Below are 17,975 nucleotides of genomic sequence, written 5' to 3' on the forward strand. Positions count from 1 at the left end.
TACCCTTCTGATTCAACCTCCTCTTGACAGCAAGCTTGTGGTCCTGAAGACATGCAGACAGTTTTCCAAATACTGGGCAGAGCCTATCTCGGCTTTATCAGGGAGGCGGGGAGACCAAGGACTTGAGAGTTGCATGCAGTGCCCCTTCCCCGCTTTCCATGTAATCTCAGGAACCAGAGACGCTAGGGACACGTCTCCCTCTCATAATTACTTGGGAAGGAGTGTCATTGCCTCAAGCATAATTAACAGCATTTTAATTCATTCTCTCTTTTTAGGTTCTTCACATACTCGCTGTTGCAAGAATGAGCACAGCATTATGGTCTGTTAACTTTTGAAAACGAGGCCAAAGATGTCAGATTCTGGCCATCCCCATAAAGAGTCTTGCTCTTGGCTTAAACATGGGTTGGGGGATCCATTCTGTGGCTGTGATGAGGATGTGTAGGCTTGCTCCGGTCTTCTGCTCCCAAATGAGATACAAACAGCATTTAGCTGTGCTTATCCAGGGGAGCACCAACTGATTATGTGGCCAGCAAGAAAAGATTCCATAAATAAACTGCCCACTGAAAAGTGACGCTGTCCCCCAGGAGACTGTGATGGCCTGTTTGTGGGCTTGCCTGCTCTCCCCCATCCTCCTTATCCCTGGACCAGCACCTCTCCATGGCAGCCATACTCAACCTCTCCAGTCCAGTTTCAATGAAGAGAAAAGGTTCCTGTGGATTTGCTTGTGACAGACACTGCACACTGTTCCAGAAACTGGAATGTGATGATCTTCTTTCTCAAAATGGTTTCAACTCTCTTTCCCTCACTTAAAACCCACAAAGACACACACCCGTACACATGCACCTGCACACGTCGACCTCACAGTAGCCACTAGTTCTGTCCATCTTTTAATTTCATGCTCGATGATAATGAGTTATTTCAAACAGAGGCAGTAAAATGTACAACTGACATTGGTTGAAATTTAGGGCATCCTGCTTTCCTATACATTATTCTTCACTTCTAAAATATTCATAACCACTTAAAGATGATTTATAGATGTATATCTAGGATTGTATCCTGATAATAAGAGCTTTACAAATATAGTTTTATTTCTCTGAGTGTAGATATATTTGATAGTAATTAGAGACTAAAATGTAGTAAAAATAATGTATGTGTTAATTATGTAATATAAATATACATGTAATATATATACATATACATGTTGGCCAAAGCTCTACAATGAGAGATACCATGTCAAAAAGCAGTAAACTGTCAGGAATCTATGAATATAAATAGTTTTTAGCAATAGCATATTATCAAGGCATTCTTAACTACATTTGGCATTTTTGGAGCAAGAAAAATGCTGGGGTTTCATTAAACTGCAGTGCAAAGGAAATGGAGAATTTGGATCTTATACTGGAATGTCCTTGAAATGAATAGATTTCAGAGAAAAGCTGAAAGGTTTGATCATGTAAAATCGCTCCCCCCCAAAAAGAAATCTCAATTAATTTTTAAGTGCCCAGAAATTAACAGAAAAACGTGGTTAATAATTAAGTATATTTTTAAATGTCATATACAATATTATTCATGATGAAAGTGAAGTTCATAAAAGATTCATTTGTTTTCTTACTCATGTAAAATAGTGAGATCAAATAGAAAGTGAAAAACTATTTTTGCGATTTATCTCAATTGTGTACATTGTTATTTGATCCTAGGAAAATTACAGATGATATTTAGTGATTTACTGTTAGAAAAATATATTTTTTTCAATGATGTCGGCTAAAGGTATATAGCAAATTGAAATTATAAATGATTCTTATTATGAAACACCAAGGCAATATTTTTGCTGTATTTTGGGTGCCAAGATATCACCCCAGGTACCTCATTTAAGCCAGCCAATCTGTGCTGTTCTCAGAAAAGAAGAATGCATTTCTGGGAAATTCGCCATTTGAAATTCCAATGGTTGCTTATCCCCTTTTTAGGCTAATGGTGCCAATTGCTAAGATAACAGGGCCTCTTGGCTGGCCAGAGGACGTAGCTCTTTCTCTGTGTTGCTGCAGGATCAGGGATCAACTTTGAGACACTCATTGTCCTGGAAAATTAGTGTATTGTGAGCTTTCTCAAACTTGGCATCCAAGAGGATAATCCGTATTGCTTGTTTTTTGATCCCAGGGTAGGTGCTGATAACAGTTTTGAAGTCAGTGTGTGCTATCTCCCAAGATGCTCGTATTGTAAAAACCTTGAGGTCTGGCTGGCTTGTAGGAAGACTTAGGGGAAGAATTTCCTAAGACAAAGCCAAAGAAGTGGGGCTGGCTACAGCTTTTAGTCATATTTTTATCCCCCACCCCCAAGCATTCTTTCTCTTCCAACCCTAATGATAAGGTACATTAATTTAGGGGTATGCTCTCTGTCTTTTTATGCATGCTTGGACTCTGTACTGGACCCCTGACGGTGATGCTGAAAATGCACTGTTAGAAAAGGATCCCTTCATTTTCATGCCTGCACAGGATGCCAGATTTGTCCGGAAACAAAATGGCTCACTGTCTGAAGATGAGACTCTATTATAAACAACAGTTAGGATACCAGAGGTCATAGTCAGATCTGTGGACACCATCTTGAATCAGTTTTTCTCCAGAACACAAGACCTTGTTCTCTTTTAGGAATTATATTCTTTCTTCAAACCCTACTCGCTGTGAGATTCAAAGTGTTTCAGGGAGTTCCCATTGTGGCATAGCAGAAACAAATCCGACTAGGAACCACAAGGTTGCAGGTTCGATCCCTGGCCTCACTCAGTGGGCTAAGGATCCGACATTGCCATGAGCTGTGGTGTAGGTCACAGATGTGGCTCAGATCCTGCGTTGCTGTGGCTGTGGCGTAGGCTGGCAGCTGTAGCTCCAATTCGACCCCTAGCCTGGGAGCCTCCATAAGCCATGGGTGCAGCCCTAAAAAGAAAAAAAAAAAAAAAGGCATTTTTATCTAGGATTACTAAAGCAGAAAGTATGCTAGATGGAAGAAGTTGAATTGAAGGGAGGAGAGTTCTAAAGGAAGCTAGTGACCTAGATCTGTGCAGTGAATGGTAAAGGAAAGCAGAGTGGACATTGTTCTCTACCTGAGCAGTTGGCTCACTCATTGATAGAACTTGCTGACTGTAAACTCTAACCTGCCCCCTGACTGCCAGTAACATCCCCCCCTCCTTGTGGCCATGATGTTTGTCCCTTCTACCCCTCTTCTTTCTTCACAAAAAAATCATACAAACTTTATCGTAAATAGCTATTTATTGTCTATTATGTGCCAGGACACATAGGTATGTTATTAACCATCCTTGCATAGGCCATTCAAGGATCAGGAAACTGGGCCTAAGAGAAGTTAAATAATTTAGTCAAGACCACAGAGTTGGTCAGTGGCATAGCTGGTTTCCAATCAAGTTGGTTTCAAATCCAGTCTGTCTGAACCCAGCCTCTATTTTAACCACTGTACTGTATTCCTGCCTCTGGAGGGGAACAGATAAAACCTTTATCCTTGGTTCCTTTTTCCATCTCTACTCAATAGTAGCAGCTCAGGATCCTCCCCAAACCGGAGGCCCCAATTCCAGGTCTTGTTGATGCCAGAGCCTCACCATTTTCCACTTTCCACCAAAGTTGCACTATCCAACATAGCAGCTACTCGCTCCATGTGGTTACTGAGTACTTAGAATGTGGCTACTCCAAATAAGAGATGCTTGAATGGTAAAATATATTTCAAAGTCTTAGTCTGAAACAAGGTGAAATATCTCATTAATAATTTTATAGCTTTTGTATTCAAATGGAACTATTTTAAATATGTTGGATTAAATAGAATATATTATTAAAGTGACTGTCACCCACTTCTTTTTACTGTTTATAGTGCGACTGCAAGACAGTTTACAATTACATGGGGGTTTGCACTGTTTTTCCACTGGGCAGTGCTGCCTGAGCTCATATAGCATTTACACAGAAGGGTGTAGTGAGAAGTGCTGCCAGCCTACTCCAGGAACATTACCACCTCTCTTATTCCAAGCCCTCATCTCCCTGCTTTAATATTTCGAAAGTTATTACTTCCTACTACAAGGTTGGGGAACCCTGGCATATCATAGAATCTCAAGGTTGGAAGGAAACTTACAAGTCATCCAGTCTCAACCACCCTAATAGTACTTTTATAATCTCTATTTTGGCATGGACATTGTGGAGATTTTGTCACTGTTGCAAAGATTCACTGCCCCTTGTGCTTTTCTGCCCATTGGTGCCAAGCTTGGCCCAGGAGTTGTAGTGCCCTTCCCTGAGGGAGGACTATTGATCCCCACTCTTTTATTTATTTATTTATTTTTTTTTTTTAGGGCCGCACTCACAGCATGTGGAAGTTTCCAGGCTAGGGGTCGAATCGGAGCTACAGCTGCAGGCCTACACCACAGCCATCGCAACACCAGATTCAAGCCACATCTGTGACCTGCACCACAGCTTATGGCAACACTGGATGCTTAACCCACTGAGCGAGGCCAGAGATCGAACCCGCATCCTCATGGATACTAGTTGGGTTTGTTACCTTTTGAGCCATGATGGGAACTCTGATCCCCACTCTTTTAAACTCAGAAGTGGCCATGGACTTGCTTTGGTCAAGGAAATCTGAGCACAAATGTCCCTTCTGAGCTGTTGCTTTAAGAAACAACTTATGGTTTGTCATGATTCTTTTTCTTCTGATAGGAGGCCTGCACTGTCCCAGGTAGGAGCCACTCTGTCAGCCTGGGTCTCTGAGGGAGATGATGAAAGAGAGATTCAAGACAACCATAGTGGGCATGTAATCCAAGTGAAAAATAAGCCTGAGTTGTTGCAAACCACTGAGGTTTGGGGAGTCGTTGTTACTGTATCAGAACCTGAATTCAGATTCTGTTCTTGCCACATCCTCACACAATTATACTTGAATCCCTTTAGTGGCAAAAATTATTCCTGCCATGCCAGGGAGAGCATCCAATCTTTGAGTAGCCCTGGCTGCTAGAAAGATCTTCCTCGTATGGTGTGAAGAAACAAAAAAGTTTGTCCTGGGACAAACTTCTTCCTGTGCAACAGAGTGGGCTCCCTTTCAACTGTCAGCACGAGTGAGGGACTGACAGGCTGAGCCCTGGTCTTGGCTGATGTCAGACACTAGCAACAGCAGAAGAGGTCACTGTGGCTCCCTCCATAGGGTCAGTAGACTTGGGGGTGGGCCAGGGACCATGTGCACAGCAGGAAGGAGAGCATGACAGGCTGAGCCCAAGACAGGTGACCTCCAAGCCATGGGACAGGTGAAGAGGGAAAGCCAGGAAGAGTAGAAGGTCCAGACACAGTGGTCTGCTCAAGGCTGTCAGGATGGTATCATGACGGGACAATCTGGCATATAAGCCCTTGGAGCAGGCTCTAGTAGTATGAGGGACCCCAAACTCTAAACCTGTCATGGCACCATCAACTGACGTCACCGTCAGACCAACAATGTAAGGTTTTCTCCTTCTGACACCCGACAGTCCTCCCTATATTTGTGGACAATTTTATTTGTCACCCGAGCAGACTAACACCACTGCTTTGTAATTCAGCTGCACATTGGTTCTGAGCTTGCATTTCAGAGGCAAATTAGATCTGAGTTCAAATCCTGACCCCATCATTTGATAGCTGTGTGACTTAAGCAGTTTTCTAACTTCTATAAACCTCATTTATCTATACAATAAGGATATTTTACAATATTCCGCCTTGAAGGTATATGGTTTTGAGGATTCAATGAAATAATATAAAATGCTTCCTATTCTATCTGCCCTTCAATAAATAGTAGTTATGTATTTTCTCTCTTAAAAATAAAGGGAAAAAAATCCACCATAAGCTGGCAATCATACCAGTAATGCACACTGTGCTTTTAAGGACTTGTTTAGAGTCTTGCAAAATGCTCAGTAATCATATTGGTCCTTATATTTTAGAGCAGAATCATCTGCTGTTGAAATTTTGCCCCATGATCCCTTAAAGGTTCATGTGAGGTAATGTAGAAAGAGGGGATGCATTCCTTATTTCTATTTGTGTCCTATTTTCTGCTGTATTTCCTTATCTAATTTCTCCCTTCTTTTCTATTGAAGTCAGTGCTGAGAATCAGCACCTTACAAGAGCAGTACAGCAAGGGAGTGTAGGAATTCCACAGCCAATTTCATATAAATATTTGAAAGCAGAGGAGAAGCAAGAGGTGAAGAGAGCACTTATCATGCAGTGTGCAGTCATAAAAGCATCAGAAATGCTGCAACAGAACTGGTCCAGCCAACCATCCAGCTCAAGATTCTGTCCCCGGCATCCAAGGTGTCCTTCCCTGTGTCACCTTGAAAAGTTTGGTTCTGCCGCAAACAACTCTTCTTCCCCTGAATATATTATTAAGTCCATTAACAGAGTATGATGTATGACTTATAAAATTTCTACCTGAGTCTATGTGTGTGTGTGTGTATGTGTATGTATAGGGAAAGAGAAAAGAGAAGGATGTAGAGATAGGGAGGGAGGGAGGAAAGGAGCAAGGAAGGAAAGAAGGGGGGAGGAAAGAAGGAAGGAAGAATATCAGTAAGAAAATTATTGGACCTCTAAAAATCACTAGGCAGTGTTTGAACTTACACTCTACTTTCTCCAGGTATTCCTCAATTCTTTGAGCAGGAAGACTTAGTCTCTTCAGTTGTCCTTCTCCAGTCTTTTCCAAGGCGCTTATATTTTACTGAGGTCTAATAACTGAACTGCTTTGGGTGATAGGGCACAGCATGTGGTACTTGATTTTTCCCTGTCAGGCATGAATTCCCTCGTTGACGATACCCAGGATGCAGACCTCCTAGTATATTCATCTCACAGCTCCAACCTACGATAATGTGTACACAGATTATACACATAAACAAATAGTATAGATACAAACAATACAAACTTGGGTCCTATAGTTCTGTAAATATGCCAGGGATCTTATATGTACAGAATCCATTTTGTAGTATATTACCAAATTTCTAACCTGATTCAAAAGTGTCACAGCTATCACCCTTTGTTAATGGTGGTATTCCCCAATTACACTGTGCTTACTTACCTTCAGGGGGTACGGTGAAATAAAGTGTCTACATTTCTGCAAAATGAGAGGTTTTAATTCCCTTGTACCACTTTCAATTAGCCCATTTTCTCTCTTTATTCTTTAACAGACTTTAAACCTCTAATACATGTATGAGTGGCAGATTTTGGAAATGTACTCATGAATCTCAACTTCTGAGTTGTCACTGTGGTAAACTGGATGTGCCTAGTAAACCTTGTCCCAGCTTCCTGTCCACATGCTCCAAAGATACATGAAAAAGATAGAAACTGGTGACAGAATTGTCAACTAAACTTGCCATGGTAAGGGATTTACATTAATTTTGTCACTGATGATTACGGGTGGAGAAGCCTATTGTAGGACTATGTGACACAAACCATATATCTTACCCTGTGAACCAGAGCAGGCCAGAGACTCACTAAGAAGACTGTACTCACACCCACTGTCTGGTCTTAACCAGCACTATTCTGAGTAAAATAGGGAGGTGCCACCTGATTAAACACCGACCTCCAAGCTCAGAGCCCTGCTCTTCCTTGCTCATATCAGCTGTTTTGCCACACGCATTCAGTCACTGTAACTCAAAGTTTGCATTGCACCATGAATGGCTCTTAGTTGTCTGTGGAAAAAATATCCCAGACAAGAGTAAAGACAGGAAGAGATTTGTGAATGGTGGATGTTGTTTCAAACTGTGTCTGATTCTCCATGTCATGTCAAAAAAGCAAATAGCAAATCAAAGTTGAACCACACATGCCCACATTGGAAGAAGCCTGTCTGTGGCAAATTGAGCAAGGTCATATCAAACTCAACCAAGAAGGAGCTGCCAGTACCCAAATGAGTGGCAGGGACATATAAGGAGATCAAAAGAGGCCATCATTTTTGTTGATGAAACAGTAGCCCCTGAGAGCATTTTCTCTCTTTAAAAATGATAAAGAATGGATGGATGGATGGATGGATAGATGGATGGATGGATGGATGGGAGGAAGAGAGGGAGGAAGGAGGGAAGGAAGAGAGGGTAGAAAAAAATAGCATAAGGATATAGATAAAGGTATAGATTATAGATAGAAACATATGTATAAGTAAATGTACTTATGAACCAATAATAAGACATAAAATAAAGGGCCATTCTCAAGACATGGAGGAAGAGACTCATTCTGTAACTAAAATTAAAATCTTAAATTTCTCTCATTTCTTCAAAAAGATAGAGGAAGACATGGCTTCTTTGAAACAAGATCAGGTTGTCATAACAGTAAGTGACTAAGAGGAGGATAAATATGCCAAAATGTTCTGGTCAAAACAAGAAAAGTCTATATAGATCCATCCAAATTTTAAGATCAGCTTAAAAAGTTCTCACTTGAAGCCACAAAGCACAGCATTGATACTGCAGAAGTAGACTCAGTGATGTAGTGACAAATATAAGTAAATAAATCACCCTGAATGTATGTATAGAAAGTCTGGGGTAAAAATCAGTGAATAAGAAGCTGTTCAATAGGAGGTCAGAATCTGGCTTTACAATAAAAGAATTACAAGTAACTTCAAAGATTAAACCAAAGCAATAGAAACAAATAGTAATCAAAGATATAACAGAAGGTGATTTTCCTACACTAAACAATGAATTAGAAGAACTTAAACAAACAAAGAAACAGAAAATAAATCCACTTTTGGCTTAGGAGTGGCTTAACATCCTAGCAGTATTTCTGAATTTTGAAAACAAGGAAAAACATATAAGAAAGTAAAAAAGTTACCTATAAACCAGGTTTACCTCAGACTCCACCTGCACACAAAACTAACAAAATCGCAGAAAACAATGGAGAAATGCCTACAGATTTTTAACAAAGAAAGTTTGTGATACATTTCTAAACCCAGAACTCTAGTACTTATACGTGACAGCAACAGAAAGAAAATTCTAGTGATACCTCAACAGATAAGACACACAACTTATATCAAAATGAGAAACTCAAGAATTAAGAAGTTACATAATAATAAATAGTGGTCTTGGGCCCTGAAACCACTTGAATACTCTAAGGGGAACAAGTGCTCTCGATGTCTGTCCATATTTTTGAAAGTGTTAAGTAGGTTCTTACTCCCACTTCTGATCTTGTGAATCAGAATCTTTGAGAGCTAGGGCCTAGACATTTGTGTTTCTCAAGAACTCCACAAAGGCTTGTGATAGGCAGCCAAGTTGGAGAATCTTTGTGCTAAATGAACAATATCTCTGCTTGAATTTGCCTTCTTAATCAATAGTAGACTTAATTTTTATCTGTTTATTAACTATTTTTATTTCTACTCTTGCGAATTATCTGTGTTTCTGACAATGCACCTCTGAACATGTCGATATTTTTTCTGACAGTTTTGGAAATCTTTGTATATTAGGAACATTAAGCATTTATCATAAATGCTGCTAATGCTTTTCACAGTTCATCAGTACCTTGGACTGTTAAAAAGTCTATCCAGTCATTCACATTCACAGACATGGATTTTAACTCTTCTAGACTCTTGATCTGTATAATTTTAAAATGCTCACATACCTTTCCTGTGTGTCTAGCATCATACATTAAGAAAAGCAAATAAAAATATGCACATTTATAGGACCGCTGTCACACTGTGCATAGGAAAAATAACTATGTTGTAGAGACATTCGAAAGTAATTGGGACAAGAAAACCAATATGCACACATTGGGCCTTTTAAGGCTAGTCCATGTTTAAAAAAAAATATGTCAAATCCTTGTTCAAATGTAGAAGGGAGAAAAGGGCTTTAAGGGCTTTTTTAAGTCCATAATCCCACACAGCTCACCCAGTTCTGATTGAGAACTTCCTTTCTAAACTCTCTGAGGAGGACCCACTGATCTTGTCCTCTTTGGGGTTTCCTTTGTTTTCATGTTTAGAAAAGCCTCTTTCATCCAGAGTTAATTTTTTAAATTGCTCTCTATTCTGGATTGATTTCTCACCTTTAGCTTATTAATTCATCTTTGTAATTGGTATACTATTATCCTTTCCATTTTTTAGATGACAGTATGAAAACTCAGAAATAATTTTAAAAACTTGGCTCAAGATCAGGTCTTCTGATTCTAAATCCATTATTCCCAGCAGCTAGGATATAAACTTGATTTTCAACCATGGTAGCCTCCTATAATTCCTGCTATCTCAGGGACTAGGCTAAAGGACGTGGCAAGAACAGGATAATGTCTGGCTTATGAACCCCTACCCTAGCCGGTGCAACAGCAATGGTTGGAGGGATGCTCTGACACTGCACAAGGCCACGGGGTTGCCATCTGCCTTGGGGACCAAGTGGGGGCCACCAATGTGTGTATTCGAACTTGAGTGTAAGAGTCTTTTCCAGGGGGATTTGTGGAACCTTCTAATACTTTACTTCCAATTATTTTTTCTATATATCTTAGTTTCCCAAGAAGCTATAGAACTAGTGCTCTTTCAAATATGAAAACAGAATCATTTCCCTATACAGTAGATACCAAAAAAAATCAATCTCAGTGGTATGAATTGAATATTTTATTCCAGTATTTGTTTGAGCCTGTTAAGTGAAAAATAATTACTTTGATCTTTCAGAAAGGTGCTTGGTTCTGTTTTGAGAATTATTGGTAAACATTATAATGTGAGAGAAAATTGGGCTAGATATTGCCACACATTTATTCTACCTTCTAACATCTCTTTAGTAACTCTAATTCAGAAACATGGGTGCCTACAAGTACATTTTGGACCAAGGTTGACCCAGTATTAAATATGTCAATTTCTAACTACAGAGATTTACAAAAGGACCTAGGAGGGATCTATGTGTGTTTTTTTTTGAAAAATGATAAATCCCTACTTGGTATAGTGGATTTTTATTAAGGCAAAGGAAAGTGATGCCAGTGTACAGCCTTAATTAAAAAGCTCAACTCTGCCATTTGTTCTTTCTTTCTTTGGAACAGGAAAAGGGAAGCGATCAAATAGAAAGATTCTGTTTTACAAACACTCATATTTTTTCTTGACAGCTCATTGATAGGACTACACTGTTCTTAAAGTATAAACTACTCACCTTGGCTTTCCATGTTTACATTCTTTTGTGGTAAGGATAAATTGCAAATCATTTTGGATGCTATCTCTTAAACTTTCCCTGTGAACAAAGCATACTTTTCTATGAGATGACTAAGATAATTAAATTAGTAAAATGTAGTTTAATGTACCATGGTCAGTGTACCAAATTTATATGTATTGTCTACAAATCATTCATTCATTCGTCAAACACTTATTGAATACTTAGGTACATGAAGCACTCTGCAAGATATCTGGAACACAAAAATGCAGACAGCTGCCCTCATAGAGGTCATAGGCTAAGGGACTGCAGTGAGTTAGATCATTGCAATATGATATGATCGATGCTATCACAGAAGCACATATAAAGTACTAAGACAGAATGGACGGTGGAGGGGCCAATCTGCTTGTGAGAATTATGGAAGGCTTCACAAAGATTCTAATGTTGGGGCTGAGTTTTAGCAGCATGAATGTGTGTTTAGAAGTAAATAATCTTAGAAGACAGTGGTATGTTTGGTCAATGGTAAGAAAATCAGTCTTATTTTAGGATCTAGAAACGTATGTTGGGGACAGACATAAAAAGAGACTGAAAAAGTGGATCAAAGCCTAGATCGAAGTTATTACGCTTTTTCTGTACAGATAGTAAACATTTAAGGCTTGGGGGAGACTTACGGAACTCTATACCTGTAGTCTGAAAGCAGTCATAGAAAATATGAAAATATGAAAACAAATGGGCATGGCTGTGTTCCAGTAAAACTGTATCTACAAAAAGAGTTGGTGAGGAGTTCCCTGGTGGCTCAGTGGTTAAGGATCCAGCATTGTCACTGTTGTTGGCTCTGGTTACAGCTGTGGTGTGGGTTCGATCCCTGGCCCAGGAAATTCTGCATTCCAAAAAAGAAAAAAAAGAGTTGGTGGACCACATTTGGCCCACCCATGATGTAAAATGTGAAGGGTAGTTAATGCCATATTATCTTTGGGCAGGTATAAGCATGGCATGATCAGATTTGTTTTCTAGGAGATGAACTGTCATATCATGCTGTGACAATGGAAGTAGAGATGGACATTAAGACTATAGTCTGGGTGCTGAGAAAGAAGGAGTGGAAAAGAGAAGAAAGGCTAGATGCTTTGAAATAGTTCCAAAGCAAAATGAACAGAAACTGAAAATAGAGTGGAGAGGGAGAGGGCAAAGTTGACTTTGACTCTGAAGTCTCCCCCATCAATACAGGGAGGATGGAATCATCCCCTTCTGTATCCTAATTATCCTGTTGTCTGTTTTGAAGATGAGACACAAGGTAAGCCCCAGAGGTCTGTGTCTAGGAATAGGAATTGTCCCATCTCAGGTCTTATTCTAATTGTCGAACCTTAAATAATAAAATTCTGGCTACACCCAAGACTGGTAGATCCATTCCCCTGCTAAATCCCTAATGTGAAATGCTGTTATTTTCTGGAAAATCCTTACACATCTTAGAATCTAAAGACACAGTGTAAGTACCCAGCTGCAAAAAAGAACAAAGTAATGCCATTTGCAGCAACATCGGTGCAACTACAGATTCTCATACTAAGTGAAATAAGTTAGAAAGGGAAAGACAAATATCATATGATATCACTCATATGTGGAATCTAAAATGTGGCATAAATGAACCTATCTACACAGCAGAAACAGACCTACAGACATAGAAAACAGACTTGTGGTTGCCAAAGGGAAAGAAGAGGGAGTGGGAGTGGGATTTGGGAATTAGTAGATGTAAACTATTACATTTAGAATGGATGCGGGAGTTCCCATCATGGCTCAGTGGTTAACGAATCCAACTAGGAACCATGAGGTTGCGGGTTCGGTCCCTGCCCTTGCTCAGTGGGTTAAGGATCCGGTGTTGCTATGAGCTGCGGTGTAGGTCGCAGACGCAGCTTGGATCCCGCGTTGCTGTGGCTCTGGCATAGGCCAGTGTCTACAGCTCTGATTCGACCCCTAGCCTGGGAACCTCCATATGCCGTGGGAGCGGCCCAAGAAAATGGCAAAAAGACCAAAAAAAAAAAAATAGAATGAATGGGCAATGAGATCATGCTCTATAACACAAAGAACTATATCCAATCTCTTGGGATAGACCGTGATGGAAGATAATATAAGAAAAAGAATGTGTGGGCGTATATGTATGTGTGTGTGTGTGACTGGATCACTTCACTATACAGCAGAAATTGACACAACATTGTAAATCAACTATATTTTAATAAAAATTAAAAAATAAATGTACAGTATAAGGAAAACACATGAAGGATGAAAAAAATCCAACTTTTTTTTCTGTTTTACATTCTTGTTTTATATTCTTTTCATGGATATTGAATGTTCCAAATGGTTGTATCTACAAGATGTCCAGAGTACATTTGAACTTAAAAATAAATCACTGCCATGACTCAGAATAGAAATTACCATATCATAAATTTCTTAGTAATTTGTGTATCCCTGGGCACCTGGCCTTGTCACCGTGTATTTAAATCCTATGATTTACTCCTCACCTCTCCTCTGCTCTCTCACCTCCATTTTTACTGTAATAGACAAGAGTCAACTCTTTTAGACAGAACATTTTTGCTCACCGTTAGTGTTTTGGCTTAGTCTCATCGACATGGATCAACTCAGAAGTTTCCTAAAGTGGCTTAAAAACTGAAATGCTTTGTCTAGTCATTGTTTTTAAAGTATAACTTTCCCATGAAGCTCATTTAAAGACTTTTCCTATATCCTTGTTGTGACTCAGTGCTGGCTTTAAGACCTCAGTGTTCCTTGTTTGGGCTTCCTTGTGGAGCCATCATGCTTTGTGGGATTGCTGAGAACCCAAGACTTCTCTGCGTCCTCAGGGTATCACCTGGTGACCCCAAAATTCATAGCTCTGCAGAGTGTGCTTCACTGGCTTGCCTTGGAAATTATGGGTCATCTCACAGCTCCAGTCTAAGCCATAACACAAAGTGATAAATGAATTAGGTAGAATTTGTACTCCAGAAATCTTCCCACTCAAGGTTGTCTGCGTGTCAGTAAGGAAATTATAGCTCAAGTTCTTACATGTGTTTTGTTTTCCTGATTGGATGTATAGGCAAGCCAAGTACTTGTTCCCAGGGACTTTGCTTTCAAAATGAAGGGAACATTAAACACATTCTAGGCTTTTAAAAAACAGTTTAATTTGACTAAAAATATTATGGGTTAGGAAGACTTTTAGACTGCCATATACTAAAAATATTTTATGGAGAAACAGCCAAATGTAATTAAAGCACAGTTAGGAATTAAGAGAAGTAGGTTCTTGTTTTGATTACTGCCAAAAAGTGTGAGCTGTGACCGAGTAAGTAATTTCTGATCTGTAAAATAATAAAGTTGGATTAATGCTCGCTGTCCCAGCCAGCTTTTAAAGCATTATATTTTTGTCTATATAATTACAACAACTTTTGACTTTTGATAGTGCACCTAAGTAACTGTACTGAAGATGTGATTAAAATCATTATTATTAAACCTGACCAAGGAATTCAACATTAGGTTGCAAAAGTATTCTTAAATATTTATGTGATGGATATAGGAGTTCCTAAAAGATAATGCTCTGCAAAAAAATAAGATATTCCAGCAACTCTTCTTATAGTTTCATAGCAGTTTATCTTATTGCTTCTTTTCCTGTTTCTAGGGTGGAGAAGCAATCCAGATATTGAGAAAACTAAGAGGGATGAAATTCAATGTTCCTCAAATTGTGACCATAGGACCATCTTCATTAAAATCATCTATTTTTTTTTCAGTGAAGAGTTCTGGATCTGTCCTAGCTCTACAGAATCAAACTGCCCAAGGATGGAGCCCAGGATTTTGTATTTTAAACAAGAATTCTGGGTGAATTTAGTGTAAATTCCAGGTGGAGAACCAGCAGCTGTGTTGTGAAGGTTTGGAGTTAAGTGGTTGAGAGGCTTTGGAGTCCAGTAAAGTCATTGTAAAAATGACACTAATGAAATACACATCACAGGATTGTGAGGATTGCTAGGCACCGAATGCCTGGAACATAGTGTGACAATTACTGATGTCATAATTTTTGTCTGAATTGTTTAAACATTTGACTCAATTTTCCATTTTACCAATGGAAAAAGAACTGTTTTGTGGCATCAATCTTTATTGTTCAGACTGGGACATTGGCAATTTGGCCTACCACTTATGACTGTCATCTTTCCTCAGAAATGAGCTCTGTCTGGGATTGGAGGTGCAGGTTCTGAGCCTGGCTCTTCCATTGTGTTACTAGATTCAGAGACGGAGTTGCTGCTATTGCCCATCTATACAAAGATGAGCCCTTATCACTTTGGGGAACCTTTGTCTCCTTTCCTTTGCTGGATCTAGATCTCAGAGAAGAGAACAGAGAAGATTCTGGGTTGGGTTGTCATTGTCTTTTCTTGCTTTCCTCTTCTTCATTGGGAAATAGAGGGATGGATGGAATGGTCTCTTAGACCTTTTCAAGTTCTGAAGTTCAAAGATAACATCTAATCTAATGTTTTTGAATCATAATGTTTAAGCACTGAGAGAATTTAGTAGTCCTATGACAATAAATGACATACTGTCTTTGTGAAAACTGGTAAAGCAGAGAGAAAATCATAATGATTTGGGAATATTGGAAAATACCCAGTTTCTTAGATCAGCACCCCTCATTTCAGTCCACATAGTCAGCTGGCCTAAAATGCTTTTGTGACAGAATCTGACTAGATATGGTTATGTTGTGTTATTATGTAGCAATGACAGGGAGTATTTTCTCTTAGGAATAATCTGGTCAGAGAACTTGACATTGAGATTTGCTCAGTGTCTTTGGTTGGGCTTCCTAGAAGCAGAATCGGAGATGTGGTTTCTTGTCAAAGTGATTTATTGAGGGGAATTGCTCTCAATTGAAACTTGCAAGGGAGTGGGGAGATCAGGAGAGGGCAGTGGAAGTAGCTGGGCAAATATGTGCGTTGAACTGACACCTAGGCACAGTGCCAACCCCCACCCCTACCTGAGAGTTCTGGAGCATACCGGCCCCTCCCAGTTATCCTGCCTGGAATCAGCAGAACCTGCCTTTTTTACCCCTGTCAGTCAGTCATGGGCTGTAGGTCATCATCCTTGCCCACTACCTGTTGTATTCTTGATCTTAAAATACTTCATCACCAAATAAATATGTTTGCCCTAAGTTTTAAATAACTTTTTAAAGAAACATGATGGTATTTATTCTTCTTCTGTTCCTAGTTTTCTAAGAATTTTATTTTAATTGTGTGAGCAGTCTGAGTTTTATAAAATGCATTTCCTGGTCTGTTAAGATAATTCTATATATTTTTCCCTTAAGTTGTTAATGGAGATTAGCAGTTTTTCTTCTGTTCAACTACCCTTGCATTTCAAAGATAATCCCTTCCTAGGTAGGGTATATTATTTTTCAGGATGCTCACATTCTGTTAGAAATTTATGTATCTGTTGCCATAACTGAACTTAGCTTATTTGGCATTGAGGTTGTATTAGGCCCATCAAAGGACTTGCGAGCTTTCTCCCTATTTTCCTATTATTTAGAACAATTTTAATAATACTGTTATCTGTGTATTAGTTTCTTGAGGATGCCATAACAAATTAGCACATACTTGGTGGGTAAAAACAGCCAGAAATTTATTCTTTACAGTTCCAGAAACAAAGACTAATATCAAGGTGTTAGCTGGGCTCTGCCCCTTGCAGAGGTTCTAGGGAAGGTGCTACTGTCTCTTCCAGCTTCTGGTGACTGTTTCTGCCTTAGTAGTCAGCCTCCATGGCCGTTGTGTCCTCCTATTCTGTCTGTGCCTTTCTGTTCTGTGTACCTTGTATAGGACACACCATTGGATTTAGGTCCCACCTAGATATTCAAGAACAGTCTCCTAATCTCAGGATCCTTAACTTAACTACATCTGCAATGGTTGTCTGCTTAAATAATAAGTTAATATTCACACGTGCGAGTAATTTGACATGGACGTAACTTCTGGGGAGGCACCCACTTAAACCCACTGCAGTCTGTTTCTTGAAAGTTTAGTAGATTTCATCTCTAAAATCATTTGTTCCTGGAGGGAGTTTTGGGTTTAAAGTTTTGAATACTGGTTCAACTTCTTTAATGATTTTAGCCTATTCACTACATCTTCTTGAGTTTGTTTTGATACTTAGTTTTTTTCCAAAAAAGCATTAGTTTTGACTGTGCTTTCTAATTGTGTGAAGTAGTACATTGAATTCTCTTGAGATTTTCTAATCAAAATATATTTTTTTCTAATGTGATGCAGTGCTTTCCTAATATTGTTTATATATTTATTACTGTTTGTATATATTCTAGATATGATTACTTTTAAAATATTTGTATTATCTATTACAATACTATTATTTTGGTATACACTGTTGCTCTTCTTTTATTAATTTTTGATGAAATTTTTCAGACTCATCCAATTGTATCATTTTTAAAAGAACACAAGTCACTTTCTTTTGAGATCTTCCAGAGCCATCTCCTCTAAGATTTTTACCTCCCAGGCCCCATACTATTTTGGTATGAATGTTGTTGCTTCATTTTTTCTCGTAATACCTATCAGCATGTAGCATACTATATTTTTCATCTGTCCATCTTGTTTATTGTCTGTCTTGAAAGAAGAACATAAGAGCAGAGATTTTTATCCATTTGGATCACTACTGAATCCTTAGTACTTGGAACAGTCAACAAATGTTTGCTGAGTGAATGAACAAAATGTGTCTTAAATATGTCAGGCTTTATTGTTGCTTTGTTTTCTGTTCATTAATTTCTGTTCTTTACCAGTTGCCCTTTATTTTCTTTCCATTTCAGTACTTTTTCCTACCTGTTCTAACTTCCTGAGTTGAATACTTAAATCATTAACTTTTTATCTTCTTTTCTAATGTAAGCATTAAAGAG

General features: G+C 38.9%; 1 long non-coding RNA gene across 7 annotated transcripts in view; it reads left to right on the plus strand.

The window, feature by feature from the left end:
- Positions 1–17,975, plus strand: part of LOC110260990 (uncharacterized) — a 523,917-nt gene that overhangs the window by 320,205 nt on the left and 185,737 nt on the right. The window contains exons 7-8 of one of the 7 annotated variants that reach the window (XR_014810038.1): positions 7,163–7,352; positions 14,733–17,837. The exons of the other annotated variants lie outside the window; for them this stretch is intronic. This is a non-coding gene — a long non-coding RNA (uncharacterized LOC110260990). Of the gene's footprint in view, positions 1–7,162; positions 7,353–14,732; positions 17,838–17,975 lie in introns of those variants that run through there. 7 annotated transcript variants of the gene reach the window in all.

This window comes from Sus scrofa, chromosome 1 (genome assembly GCF_054392235.1).
Source record: "Sus scrofa isolate SSC_HxYL_T2T_F1_AM1 chromosome 1, Sscrofa_HxYL_maternal_Yorkshire_Landrace_v2.0, whole genome shotgun sequence".
NCBI lineage: Eukaryota > Metazoa > Chordata > Mammalia > Artiodactyla > Suidae > Sus > Sus scrofa.